A 15379-nucleotide genomic window follows, 5' to 3' on the forward strand; every position below is an offset into this window, starting at 1 on the left:
ATACTTTCAGAGCCGGAGCATTTGTATCCATTCGGACGACAAGACCTACCCAGTGGAGTTGCTAGATATTTAATCGCTGCACTATATCTATGTCGCCGTAAAACTCATACAGCTCATCATTCCATCACCTGTGATAATCGTCGTTGCTAATGTGCAAAGATCCGAAAATCCGCAGAATCTTTCTCTCAAACACTCCAAAGGACGCCTCATCGGGTCCTGTCATCGACCAAGCTTCTTCGCCATACAATAGGACAGACATAATGAGAGACTCTAAAGAATTAGAAAATTGCCTACTTAGTCCAAAGTAACACGAGATCGAATTTCAAGGCTGACATTGCATTATAAAACAAAGCGGAGTCCCGTACTAATGCGCTTACACATGCATACCTATGTATGTATGTATTAGCGCGCACGTGAAATAATGGAACAATTAAGCAATTATGGAAGTGAAGAAGTATAAGTTTGGATGTTGTTCTTCAAGTTGGAAGAAAATAAATTTTTTATTAGAAATGGCAAGAGCAGGTGGCCTTTCGCTGACGTTGTCTCCAATCGTTTTTTTGGCACATATGCACATTTTGAAAATGAAACAGATAATTAGTTCAAAAAATGTACTTGAGATATTACCATATGTTTCAAAAGGGGTCATTGATATTTCCCTTTCAGAATATTTTCAAATAAGACATAGTATATTTTTTATTTGGGTAGCTTGAGAAATGATATGGTACCGTTTGTTTTCAAAATATATTGTATTCATTTCAAGATTTCCGTTAGTAAAGCTACCAGCAACTTTGGCTTGGTGAGATTTTTCTTGAGGTATTTAAATCGTCACTATGGACGTATATATACAATACGGAAACCGAATACTCTCAGCGTGCTTATTATTTCAGGTTAGGTGAGGAAAACAAAAGTGATTCGATATTTGAAAGAAATGAAAAATTGTTACAAAAACCACTTAACACAATTCCCGAAAAATATTTAAATTTTTACCCACTTACATACTCGTATATCTTCATTACATTCTAAGCCGTCATTACAACAAATGCAAACCAGGTAGGTATTTATAATGTTGAAGACTGAGTAAATGCAGTTAACTCATTTTCGCCAAAAGTGTTAACATATACCTATATTAAATAACTCATTTTACCACAAGTGCGTGCTCAACGATCGACATAGAAATTCAATTTTTTGACTGATTTGGACTAAAGTATGTTCAAGTATATCGCTGCAACCGTGAACATATCTTCGAGATGAGTGTATCAACATATCAGCATACAAAAATTTATTATATTCGAAAGTCGAATGTACGTAGCCCGTGAAATTTGAAAACTTCACCTTATTTTTTGAACCCACCTCGTACTTATATAGAGACTCAAATTTCAACGGAGGAAATAATTATAGAAAAATTGTCTGAAAACAAGTTTTTAGTTTTGTTTTTTTTTTTTTTTTGTTTTTTTTTTTATGCGACTAAATTTCTTTATTTGCTACATTATGATTTTGATTTAATTTGTTTTCATTATAAAAGGTTATATTTGATAATAACTTGCGTTTTTGCACACATTAAATTCATTTTTAAATAATCATAAATTCGTACAACATATTAAATTAAGCAACAATTTCAGATCAATTTAAACATAATAAAAATCGGCCAGCCCTAATGCACCCAACTTATGTACATATTAGCCCGCAAGCGAAATAATGGAACAATTAAATTATTAAAAAGTCTAAGTTTCGGCTCGCCAAATGTTGTCCACCGAGTTTAATAAGTAAAGTAAATATTTTATTAGAAGTGGCCAGTGGAAGGTGACATTGCGCTGACTGAATTTGCCTATTTTCACATAAATTCCTAAGTGGTCATAACATCAGTCACACGTGTCTGCTTGAGATATTGCCATATGTTTCAAAGGAGATAGTTATATTCCCTTTAACGAACAAATCTAAATCACGCAATTATACGAATTTGCGTATTCATGTGTATTAGTGCACCAGGCTATTATAACTTTGTTCGCATAATAGCGATTGGTAACGTACGGAAGTTAAATCCGGCCAAGTATTCTCAACTCAACAGAATTTTCAAAAAATGTAAGAAAAATGCTGCCACTTCGGCAGTCGGTCTTTAGCGCTTTTCGATCGCCAAATTTTTCTGATGGGAGTACCAGCTAGTCGAAACGATTTAAAACAAATATAAATGTGACTTAAAGCAAATTTAAGGATATTAGAAAACACAGAATTTGTTAAAACTATTTATTGTTTAATAGTATAGCTTTCTACTGATCCCGGAAATCTTTCCTTGTAATGACATCTTGTCGCCAGACTGCAAGTCGAAATGAGGCACAATCAATCTTTGGGCATGCCGACCTTGGAGACAATGGCCTCTGATTAACCAACTAAGACGTTTTTCCTTTACCGTATAAGTAGCGCCTTTGAGCGCCTGACGTCCCTTTCTGACTAAATTCTATTTGTCGGCCATCTCGTGTTGGCTGAAGGGATAATGTTACTTGTACTCCGCAGTTTGTAGATTAAGAGGGGTATACGTATAACCTCCATGCCAAGAGGGAGGCGAGTGATAGTGCCGTGTCTCGCTAATTCGCTATATGTCACTAGACCCTGGCACTCATATCAAGTGGTTGCGGAAATATTTCGCCATCTCTCTGAAAATGTATAGCATTTGCGAACAATAGAAGAATTAGTGACAACCCCATCACGAGATTTAATCGTTGCTTGAATATTGGAGTAAATATAGATTTCTCTGAAGGTAATCATATTTTTACCTAACCAGACAGCTACCCCATTAATCGCTAGAATTTTAGCTGGTTTAGAAAGGCAAGCCGAAACGCTACTTTCGGCTTTTTAAAGTAGACAACAAAGCCAATTTTATGGTAAGTATCTAGGTTGTCGATTAAATAAAAACTGGGATTTCTCCTTAGAGATGTTTTAATCTATACGATATACGAGTAAATAGCACGGCAATCGTTTTGCAAGTACAAAAAAATCCTTACCAGTATTTAACTTAAATCTTAAAATGAGCTTTGTCAACTACTATCTTTGGTTAATATTGTTGTGCACAGTGGAAACTTGGACGTTAAAGATCACAGATATGAAACTGCTGGAAGCATTTGAAATGTGGCCGTAGAGACCGAGAACTCCTTAAAACTATTAAACAGAGAAAAACAGCGTACGGCCATATTATGAGAAATCCGAAGTATCATCTATTGCAATTTATTTTTGCAGGAAAAATAGGGAGAAAACAAAATTTCTTGGATGCGAAATATACGTTGGAAGTTGACTTTTATATTTATTTATTTAAGATTTGGAATCTGTATCATCGATAATAATTCGAAATCGAATCGGCATAAAAAGAAGTACATAGATAACTTTTATGTATGTACATATGTGTGTTTATAAAAAATGAAAAATTTTAATTATTATTGTTGCTGTTGTAGCCGCAAAGAATGCTGGGAATGCGAGGAATGCTGCTGAGGTCACAGTCATTGGCCAAATATAAATACGAGTCATTTCGCTAACGTAGAACCGACTGTCGTGGACAATTTTTAGTCTAACACTTTACTGCAGCATATCATCCTTGGTGCACTTTTGTTTGCTCTGTTTATACATGATTTTGGAGCCTGCTTTACTTAAATGTTACAAGTTAATATTATTATATTTTTATTTTTTAATAAATTAATAATAATTTTTATAATAAATTAAAAATAAGACGCATCAGCTCATCCAGTTTTCACTTTCCGCCGATAGTGTTACACTTTTTCGTATAATAATATGTGAGTCACACGCTGAAGGCGGCCAACCGTCCCGGATCGAGACCGACCCGCAATACTTTGTTAAAATCACGCACTACAATACATAATTATTAAAATTGTTCCGTGAAACGCCCAATACGTCCTGCACGACCCGCTTTCTAAAATTGGTACCTAATTAGAGCAAGTTTGAATTTTCGTGCGAAGCGTTGGTTGCCGATTCTTTATTCATTATTTCAAGATTTTTTTTTTTCACTCAGCGAGTACGAGTGAGAGGAAGCAATTTATATGAATTACAGAAAGGATTGTGTGCAAAGCCTGCTAAGGTACCTCATTGTTTAAGGCTTTTTAAAAATTTTAGCACATTCTGGGGCTTATCGTTCCATAATGAATGCATGGCAATACCACTAAAGTGGTGGTCACAGAATCGACAGATGATGGTCCCAAAGAGACCAATTTTGTTTAACTGATATCTCAGGCTACAGTGGCCTGTAAAGTAACCAGTTAAAAGTCTGAAGTCTACTCTGCTGAGCGAAAGAAGCTTTAGTAAATAATAATTTATATATATATTATGTATGTATGTATATAATTGGCGCGTACACCCTTTTTGGGTGTTTGGCCGAGCTCCTCCTCCTATTTGTGGCGGGCGTCTTGATGTTGTTGCCAACTTTGAACGGCAGAAATACACTCGGAAGTTTGGCATTGCCTGCCGAGGGGCGACCGCTATTAGAAAAACCTTTTTTGTTTATTCTGGTGTATCATCGAGATTTGAACCTACGTTCCTTCTGAATTCCGAATGGCGGCTACGGCGTCCGCTTTATCTATTGTACATTAAATTTCATAAAAACTCTTAACTTAATTGTTTAATATTGCATTTACATCAATTGTTAATAGTTCAACTCCCCAAGGAGGCCTGTTTGTTATATTTCTATCTGGTATGTAAGGCACTTTGTACTGAAGATTAAGGGAGGGGTCTAGGGTTTGAGCATTTTTTTTAATGAATTTTTGAGACTTTGCTTTAGAGATATGACTAGTGAAAATGTATTTAAACTTTTTGTACATTATAAAGCATCATTTCAACAATATTGTACTAAATGTTTGTAAGAAAATATCGGGAAATAAGCCGGTGAGGTAACTTTTCCGAAAACGCCTTTTCCAAAAGGTGATTTGCGGTGACTATCGTATCTAGTTGTAGAATCACCTGAAATAAAAAAAACAGAATTATTTGGTTAAATTATTACCAAAACCTCCCCCCCACTGGCTCCGATTTTTTTTTTTTTTCATTTTTACGTTGCCAGCGCGTTTTTGAAGCAAAAAGTGCGATTTTCACTGATTTTTTCGCTGTATAAGTGGAAACCGCCCTTAATGTAAAACAAAAAAGTAAAAAATCTCTCAGTGGGGGGGGGCTGTATTTTATATATAGAAGTTGTATACCAAATTTGAAAAGGATCGGTTAAATATTGTTGAAGTTCTAATAGTCACGGACTTTGAAAAAGTGGTTTCGAGAAAAACGTAACGCTCCGCTCCAAACGCTCGCAGCTGTCGCAGAGGAGTGGGGACAAAAACGTCTATAACTCCAAAAGTTTTACTCCGATTGAGCTGAAATTTTGGGACAATATTTTTGAGATGATTTACTATAAGAAAAAGCTATTTCCAAAAAATCGATTTTTTGAAAGTCAAACCCTAGACCCCTCCCTTAATACAAATAAAGAAATAAATAAATAAGAAATAGTTTAGTGGACTTAAAAATACGTGTGTACTATATTATATAGGGAAAGAATTTTTGGCCAATAGGATATGTCTATAAAGTGTCCAGCACAGATCGATGCAATTTATCGATAGTTATAATTATATGTTATAAATTTTTGCATAGCTATTCCCGTACTTACTACATATTTAGGGACAAGGTGTCCCATGTTGTATGACTTCTTTAACCTGATACTGGAAAATATTGCGCAGAATTCAATTTATTATGAGAGCGTAGAATTGCTGACGTATGCCGATTATACTGACATCATCAGCCTTAACAATCGCGCTGTTAGTTCTGCCTTTTCTAAACTGGGTAAAGAAGAAAATCGAATGGGTCTGATGGTGAACGAGGACAAAACGAAGTACCTCCTGTCATCAAACAAATAGTCGGCGCACTCGCGTATCGGAATCCAGGCCACTGTTGGCAGTTATGACTTTGAAGTAGTTAGAGACTGTGTTTAATCAGAAACCATCATTCACGCCTTGAATATGGAGTGCTCAAGTGCTTTTTTGTAGGAAATTGAGAAGCAAAATCCTCTTTCGAGGAACTAAACTAACACTTCATATGTCTCTCATCATGCCTATTTTATTGTATGGCAGAAGTTGGGGAGATGGCAACAGTGCAGCGAATAAAGATCCAGCTGCTTCGCTGGCTGGGTCATGTTCTTCAAATTAATGCAAAGGTTCCAACTCCGATGTAGCAGCTGGTTGTAGCAGTGGAATAGGAAGGTCAACTTTGAGTTGGAAAGATCAGGTGGAGAATCGGTTTTTTATTGTTTTAGAGTACATTGTTTTTTTTTTTTTCTTGATTGTGTTTGTTGTTTTTGAGGAACACCGCTCAAGTGGCAGTCCTTTGCCGGTTGAAAATTTGGCTTAACGTAGAACCGACTGGCTTAAGAAAGGCTTTGATGGCTTGTTGGGGAATCAAAGATGGTTTCCAAAAAATTTTGTAAACTGAGCAATTTTCTTTATGAGTTTTCCTCCGTAATCTCTGAATGTCGTTTATATACCATTTTTAATTCGAGTTAAGATTTCTAAAAAAAATGTTTATGGGTAGAATTCAACCGTCTTGAATAGTCATAGTAAACCAAGCCATGACGTTGTTGGTGCTAGGTCGTGATAACTTAAACCATTTCAAATCACACTCTTTCTCTCGCATCCGGACGACGTAAGTGTACAGTATTTTAGCCAAATTATTAATCGTAGTTGCCGTGATTTAATTGACCGAAAATTTTAAATTTTAGCATGGAAACTCAGGATGATGCTCAATGCTGAAAGAAAAAAATAAGAAATGATTTGGGCCGACTTCCTAAACTTAAGTTTGCAATGCATAACTCTAAAAAATGTGTATGCAATGCAAAGCAAATTTTAATTGCAGCCATGCTTTGCATAAAATAGCTTTGCATGAAAACGGCGTTTAGGAACATAAAACATGTGTCAAAAGTAGATAATAAAACAAAGAATTTAATTATTCGTGAACATGGAATCGACAAGGAATACTTTATTTGTTTATTGGCAAGTGCTGAAGAACTAATGCATAAGACTAATACATCAAATATTGATTTAATAAGACAACTTATTAAAAAGAAAAAAAAAAAAACAAGCGGTATAATTTTTTAAGGACACTGAAGGCATCGAAAAGAAAGGTGATAAAAAATAAAAAAAATTGCGAATCTGTTTCACTAATGGATGACGACACATTTTATTCCCATTTTCGAATGCAAAAAAACACCTTCAAGGTGAGTAAAAATGAATTTGAAATACAATATCGTCGTCCTGCAGTTTCTCTAGAAAAAGCATTGCACCTGACAATTTGGAAGCTTGCGAATAACACATCATTTCGACAAATTAGTGACAGATTTAATGTAGGAATGGGTGCTACGTATAGAACTTTTATTAAATCGCTCAAACTTATATGTCGCTTAAAATCGACCTTAATAAAATTTCCAAGTACTACTGCAGCTCAACAAAAGATCGCGGATGGTTTTTCACAAAGTCGTTACAACATATTTCCTTTTGTGTTAGGTTGTATCGATGGAATACACATCCCTATATCACAGCCAAAACACGATGCCATTAGTTTCTATAACAGAAAAGGAATGCTTTTCATCATTGCACAGGTAACTTTATAGATATACAGATATTTTATCAAACTATACATACTATATGTAAGTACATAATAAACAATTTGTATAGGCCGTTGTTGACAGCGAGATGAAATTTTTGGGCGTCTTTGTCGGTTGTCCCGGGCGATGTCATGACGCTTCAGTATAGCAAAGAAGCCCACTTCGAACAGCTAAAATTAACGGCGAAATAAGTATTCCCCCAAGTCATCATTTCTTAGGCGACGCAGCCTATCCACTGGAAACCTTTCTAATGGTTCCGTACCGTGACAATGGCTTTTTAACACCGCAAGAGAGTAAGTTCAACACTATTTTAAGCTCCAATAGAGTTTTTGTTGAACAGGCGTTCGGAATATTAAAACAAAAATTTAGAATATTGAAATTTATTGGTGAACAACTCACCCATGTTCGAAAAACAATCGTTTTGTCGTGTATGATTCTACACAATCTGATTATCTTTAATGAAAAACAGCATAACACCCATTTCATCGAACTGGAGGAAGAGGAGTCAGAAGTTGGCGTTAGCGTTCCATCGCTGGCAAGAGATAAAGCACAAGAGAAACGAAATGGCTTGGCAGCGTTGTTTTCAGGCTGAAATGGTAAATTATATTTCTTAAATGAGACAAAATTTTGTTAAACACAAAAAAAAAAAAAAAATTTTATTGACTTCAGGTCTCTGGTAGCTTAGCGCTTATAATAAAAACATTTTATAATTAAAACAGTCTGATTTTTTATTGGGGTTTTCACGGGTTTTCTCTCCTATTGCTTCGAATAAAGCACGAAGTGGTTTCAGTTCAGCAAGTTTTTCTTTTTCGACTTCTAGCTTTTCGTTTTCAAGTTTAAGCAACGTATCCAAAACCTCACCATCCTTTTCCGATTCTTTTTCCAAAAATTCAATCACGTCATTTCTCTTTCTTTTCCTTGATGTTGTGGGCGTTAAGTCTTATTCACTTGTTAAAGAAACCGAAGAAGAAATCGTTGGGTTTATAATTATTTCTTCGAAAGAATAATCAGTAATTTCTAATGGCACATTAATACTGCTACGGCTCCCAAAAACTTCATCTATTTTGTCAAAGTATTCCCAGTTTGATGGGGCTTCACCAGATATATTGTTTCTTTTTTTAATGCGTTTATAGGTTCCCATGATGTTTAAGAAACATCTAGTTATATCGTCTCTGGAAAAGGGAAAAGAGCTTTCCACATCTTTAATTTCTCGCAATATAGTTTCCCAAATGGTATTTCGTTTCTTTCTTTTGCCGCTAAAATCAGCTTCATGGCGAAGTCTTGTCCTAATTAATAACTTTTTGCGCTCATGTGTCCACTTCTTTTCTCTGTAACATAGATATAAATATACGTTTTCAATTATTTGTAAAGATTCAAACATAAATAAACAAATTAATAGTATATTTATAATAAATAAAGCGACTTACTCTGCCATTGTACAATAGTTTCTTTGAACACGCTTTGCATACCAAACAAAACTGATACACGATTTTGACATTTTATGCGCATCTAAATGAGTTGCCAACCGATTAGGAACATGAGGCGTTGCCATAAAATTCACGAATGCATTTAGGAACTATAGGAGTTGTAAATATGCATTGCAACTTGCATTTAGGAAATGGGCCTTGTTATTTGAATACTATTATATTCTACTGTTTTCCTCACCGTTTCAAAAATTTCATGTCTACGTAGCGTAAATTTCAATCCGCATCTTTCGCCTCTAGTGAAAAGTTATATGTGTCTAGTATGTCACGCATGTGGCTCGAGTTAGTCATTCTCAACGATACTACAAAGTTCTTCTCCATTTAGTTGAGCCGCATCTTTCGCCTCTAGTGAAAAGTTATATGTGTCTAGTATGTCACGCATGTGGCTCGAGTTAGTCATTCTCAACGATACTACAAAGTTCTTCTCCAAAATCCAACGTATCAGCACTTGTGATTCTGTCTTTTTATATTTTTTAGCAAGGGCTTGCACTTCTGGTACCTCCAGCAAATTCGATAGTTGTCGGGGAGCACCGGTCATATTCTGATGAAATATCTTGCGAGCCGAGCGGTGCATATGCACGTACAACAATATTCAATTTTTTACAATATTCTATTAAATCGGGTTGTTGCAGAAATATGTGATACTCAACCTGTTATGTGGGCACACTTTCAAAAAAAAAAAAAAATACATTTAAACTACAGAAGTTTTAAGGTAAAATACCAACCTGCAAAACTGCCGGTACTATTGAGCAGTTAGGAAGTATTAAATCAATTTAGTTCCGATTGAAATTAGCTAAACCAATCGATTTAGTTAATCCCTTCATAACCAGGTCTTCCATTTTCTGTAAATACACACAAACATGTACGAGCTTGTAGCGGTTGGAATGAAAATTATTATGGATTGCCTAAGCATTCCATGTGCATGTAAATAAATTGCATTATGTAACTTATATTTAACTGTACTATTTCCCGAAAGGGAAAAAAGTCGCGTCCGACGTAGTTGATTGTGTTGGTGTGTGATCATCATTTAGTATGGCCCGGTTTCGAAACTCACAGTGGCCAACAAACACCAAATGAATGGAAAGGTTTGAAAAGCTTTTTTTTATTTTACTTGTCAACATATTTACAATTCACTGACATTCAGCAAGAGAAAGTGGTAGTGGTTCATATTCAAAAGTAAATAAACGAAGAACCTACAAGCCTTCACTTTATCCCGGTGAGATTAGTAATAGTCTGTAGTGATAACGATTAAGAAATATAGATGTGCACTTTGCACCAGTAAAAATGCAGTAAAAGTGTATTTGAAAAAATGCTAGTAATAAGGTCATTTCTACTACTAATGAATAATAATGAAATTTACTTTACATTACCAGTAAATTTTTATTGATAACTGAAAGCGTTAGTTTGAAATCATTTTCATTTCATTTCATTTATTGCCCAAAATCATTTTAACATAGGAGTTTACAAAGTTATGATAAAATTAGGTTGTTTAGCATTATCCTAACATACATTTGTATTTATCTAGGAGTTTAAAACTTATTTTTCTTTTGATATATGCAATAGGTTATGATTATTATTTTGTATGTTTTTGGCATAATTTTAAAACTTATTTATATTCTCCCAAAAAGGGTTTAAAAAGGAGATAACGTTTAATAAACTTCTATAATTTATTTGGCTATAAATTTATCAATGTTATAAACTAAATTTTCAACGTTGAAGTTGTAAGTATTGTATCGCCTATGATAATATATTGCTTTACTATTTTTATGTAACATATTATTATGTTTTAGTACTTTTAAACATATTGGTGTAAATGTTTTTCTGTTAGAGGTAATGATATTTCCCTTGCCTTTGGCAGATATTTGTTTATCAGTTCATTTTCTATGAATGTCAGTTTACGAACAAATCTTACTGACGATTTCATTAAGAAAAAGTCTATGCGTGATATTTTACATTTTTCATGTAAACTTTTATTAGAAATTTTTTTCCGAAAAGTACCACTTCTATATTAATAAGCCAAAGACCATAGAAGAGCTCAAGAACAACATCCGTGAGGAAATAGCCGCTATTCCAGCCGAAATGTTAGCTAAAACTATGGAAAATGCTGCAAAACGGGCACAACACGCCGTACAGGCTCAAGGCGGCCATTTACTTGAATCAAATAAAATGATTATTATCGTCAACATCAAAAAAACTGTGTTTTTCTTTGATTTAAAAAAAAAACACATGGGTCCGTCAAATATGGGCAACCCAGTACGTGGGACCAGAATAACCTACAGCATCTCTAGCGCCAACTCCATTTTCTTTAATCACGATTCCGGCGTAAACAGAAGGGATTAGTTTGTGTGATGGCGCGATGACCCAGTCGTGATCAGGAAGCCGGATAGGATACTCAACATGCATTAATAATGGAGTTTGTTTGTGAGTAGCTGCAATCAAAAACAACCAACGTCAAAACCGAGAACCGAATATCTCAGGGGATATTTTCATGTAACTATAGAATTATTTCTGACTATTGACAAATGTAGAGTTGGTTCTTATTGATAGGATTTTCATAAAAGTTAACAATTGCTCTTTTAGATATGCATAATGAATTAATATGCGTGCCAAATAAATCTTCATCTTCATTTCTGTGCTATTCTTCTCAAAAGTCAAGTATTATGAAAGTATTAAATAAAATATTTTTTTAATCTTATTTGAAATTATAAGTCCCAACAATATCAATCAATAAGACTACAAAATTAATACGAATTGTATACTTGTTATTATAGTTACACAATTTGAGGAAAAATATTAATTTTTCTCAGAATGTACCAAGTAAAGATATTTCTCAACTATAAACATACATATTTCTTAGTGAATTGAGAAAAATACTAGTTATCGCAGTAGGTAAGGATGCGCATTATATTGTGAACCTTCGTTAATGTGAAGCATTGCTATAGAAAAAAATTGAGTTTTCACTCTATCTGCATTACAAAGATTGATAATACGTTTTTCGAAAATTTAAAAAAGACATAAGAGACAGAAAAGTGTATTCCACGGTTTCTTTAGCACTCCACACCGTAGCATAATATATTTAGGCATTAATGTATTTATATCATGTCACGTGATGTGTATTACCGTAAATATTATTACTCGTTTAGAGATTCGTTGATTATGTATGTGTTAATACTTTTGTGACAGCTTAATTTGCAGATTTTAGTATTTTATTAAACTAAAAAGTAAATTTTAATGCAAAAAGCGCATATCAATTATATTTTTTGATTTTTCTAATGCGTATGATTGCTTCTGAATTAATGATATAAAAAATGTAGTCTGTACACAGAAAGATACTTGAAGATTAATAATTTTGAAATATCATGAGTCTAATCAAATAATCCGCAAACATATATGATGAAATTGAAGGATACTCACCAGTAATGCCATGATTTATCATCTGGGCTCAAAAACGCAACTTGTATTGGCCCAAGAATCGATGCAACTTCTTCCAAATTATAAATTGTGTTAGCTGCAAAATGCGTATCAACATGATTGTGCGTTGGCTTGAGGCTTGGCTAGTTTGATGGGTAAGGTAAGTACATATATGTTTCTTTCCTTGAATCGATACTTGTCTGCCCGGAAGCAAACGCAAATATGTTCCACTTCGACTGATTTTGAATCCAAAATCGCCCTGCAAAACTTCAGTTAATACGCTCAGAGACTTAATGCAACGAATTTTATCACTCCGGCGCCTTTCATCCGCTGAAGAGCCATGTGTGCATACAGTTTGTCAGGAATATCTTTGCATAGTGAAGAAAAACTTAAAATTTTAGCTTTGATGGAGAATTCCAACAACAAATAAAAAAGCAAACAAAAAAATTATACACACATTCCATTACTGTACTTGTCTACGACTATCAGGCGCCAACAGTTATTAAATAAACACACACATTACAAAACCAACAACAAAAATGATGTTTATATTTATATATATATACTATATAATTGGCGCGTACATCCTTTTTTGGGTGTTTGGCCGAGCTCCTCCTCCTATTTGTGGTGTGCGTCTTGATGTTGTTCCACAAATGGAGGTACCTATAGATTTAAGCCGACTCCGAACGGCAGATATTTTTATGAGCAGATTTTTCATGGCAGAAATACACTCGGAGGTTTGCCATTGCCTGCCGAGGGTCGACCACTATTAGAAAACTGTTTTTCTTAATTTTGGTGTTTCACCGAGATTCGAACCGACGTTCTCTCTGTGAACTGCGAATGGTAGTCATGCACCAACCCATTCGGCTACGGCGGCCGCCAGGACCTGCATAAATAAGATTTATGTTTGGGATCATTATCTTGATAGTATTTGTATTTAACAAAGCCGAATTTTCTAATACTGGAAGTGAATTCGTTTTTTAAAATATCAAGATATACTTCCTTGGCCATTATTTTGTCCCAAATTTTGATTTCACCCACTCCCATTGCCCCATACATACAACCCCAAACCATTACTGACAGTTTTCCAATCTTTACGGTAGGGATAATATTTTTGTTTTTTAGTGCTGTGAGAGGCTTACGCCAAACTCTTTGGGGCCCATCACGGTAGTAGAGCATAATTTTCGTCTCATCTGAGAAAATAACGTCATCCCAGTACTCTGTGGGTAGCGATATGTGCTCGGTAGCAAATCGCAATCTTTTATCAAAGTTTTGTGCTGTTAACAGGGGTCTTTTCCTAGCCACTCTTGAAGAATATTTGTGTTTTTGCAACACCTTTCGAACAGTTTCATGACAAACTCTTAACCCGTAGTCTTTTTCCGCTTGAAGAGCTAATCCTCTTGTACTGCTTTGCGGACTATTATAAGTAGTTTTAATACTTTTACGTTCAATTCGCTGCGTCACTTTTTTTGGTCTGCCTGTAGACCATTTCAACTCGAGTCTTTCTTCATTTTCAGCACGGTTTATTATATTATGTACAGTTCTAATTTTGAGGGAGAATATATTCGCGATTTCTCTGGCTGATTTGTCCTTGTAGTAATTGGAATACACTAATTGAATAATATATTTTGAAACTCGTTTTCCTGGCATTTTTTTATTCAAATCTGTTTAAGTCACTGTCGTCATTCAATCATGAGTTATTATTACTGGTAAGTCATACAACACTTTTGAATGAACAGAAATGCTGACAAAAAATTAACTAGAAATAGGATATCCTGTTTAAATTTATGTTTTCTGAAGTAATTATTTAGCTGAATAATTAAGCTTAATTAAAAATAATAAAATGTAAGCAAACCAAAAAACCAGAAACAAAATTAAACTATTTGAAAAGCATGTAAAAGTTAGAACTCAAGTAAGAATACTAAAAGAAATACAGGGTGGCTGATGAAAGCCGCTACCAAAAAAAAAAATTGAATAACTTTTTTTCTTTTTAAGTTATCTGTTCCATTTTTGTTTTAATTTGCAGGTTGATCTTTAAAATTTATTAAAATGGATAACTGGGACACGCAAACAAGAATTTGGATAGTCCGCCGCTATCACGCACTGGAGTCCGTAGTTTTGGTACAGAGAGAGTACAGGCGGACGTTTGGCGGCGATCCCCCGAGCAGATGGACCATAATGAGACTGGTGAATAATTTTGCTGAGCAAGGAACCGTCGCAAGAAGGCCTTATCATCGAAACCCACCAGTTCGGACGGAGGAAACGATCGCTGCTGTAGCTGCAGCTATACAAAGCAATCCAAGGGTTTCATCAAGAAGCTTATCTGCTCAACTTGGTGTCAGCCGACAGTCTTTGCAAACAATAATGCACAAAGATTTAGACTTATTTCCCTACAAAATTCAAATGGTTAACAAACTGAATGCAGCAGACTTGCCGATTCGCTTGGAATTTTGCCAGAAGATCCTGCAAATGGTGGAAGAAGACCAAAACATGTTAAACTGCCTTTTCATGTCTGATGAGGCCCATTTCGATTTAAACGGCAATGTGAACAAACAAAATTGTCGAATATGGAGTACTTCTAACCCACAGATACTCCACGAGACGGAATTGCATCCTCTTCGCGTGACAGTGTGGTGTGCGGTTTTTTCACGCTGTATTGTCGGGCCTTATTTTTTTGAAGAAAATGGTCACACCGTTACGGTTACTGGAGACCGTTATTTGAAAATGCTGAAAGAATTTTTCTATCCAGAACTACGCCGAAAGAGAATTCCTTTCAACTCTGTGTGGCTTCAACAAGATGGGGCAATGTCTCACATAGCCCATGTTATGACAGAGTTGCGACGAAAATTTCCCAACA

General features: G+C 35.0%; 3 pseudogenes; 1 reads left to right on the forward strand and 2 right to left on the reverse strand.

Annotated features, from left to right (window-relative positions):
* Positions 1-7174: 7174 nt before the first annotated feature.
* Positions 7175-8288, forward strand: LOC129236300 (putative nuclease HARBI1; annotated as a pseudogene).
* A 27-nt stretch (positions 8289-8315) lies between these two features.
* Positions 8316-9125, reverse strand: LOC129236125 (uncharacterized; annotated as a pseudogene).
* Positions 9126-9394: 269 nt separating this feature from the next.
* On the reverse strand, positions 9395-12537 carry LOC129236133 (aldo-keto reductase family 1 member A1-B-like; annotated as a pseudogene).
* Positions 12538-15379: the final 2842 nt, after the last annotated feature.

This window comes from Anastrepha obliqua, chromosome 1 (genome assembly GCF_027943255.1).
Source record: "Anastrepha obliqua isolate idAnaObli1 chromosome 1, idAnaObli1_1.0, whole genome shotgun sequence".
Classification (NCBI taxonomy): Eukaryota; Metazoa; Arthropoda; class Insecta; order Diptera; family Tephritidae; genus Anastrepha; species Anastrepha obliqua.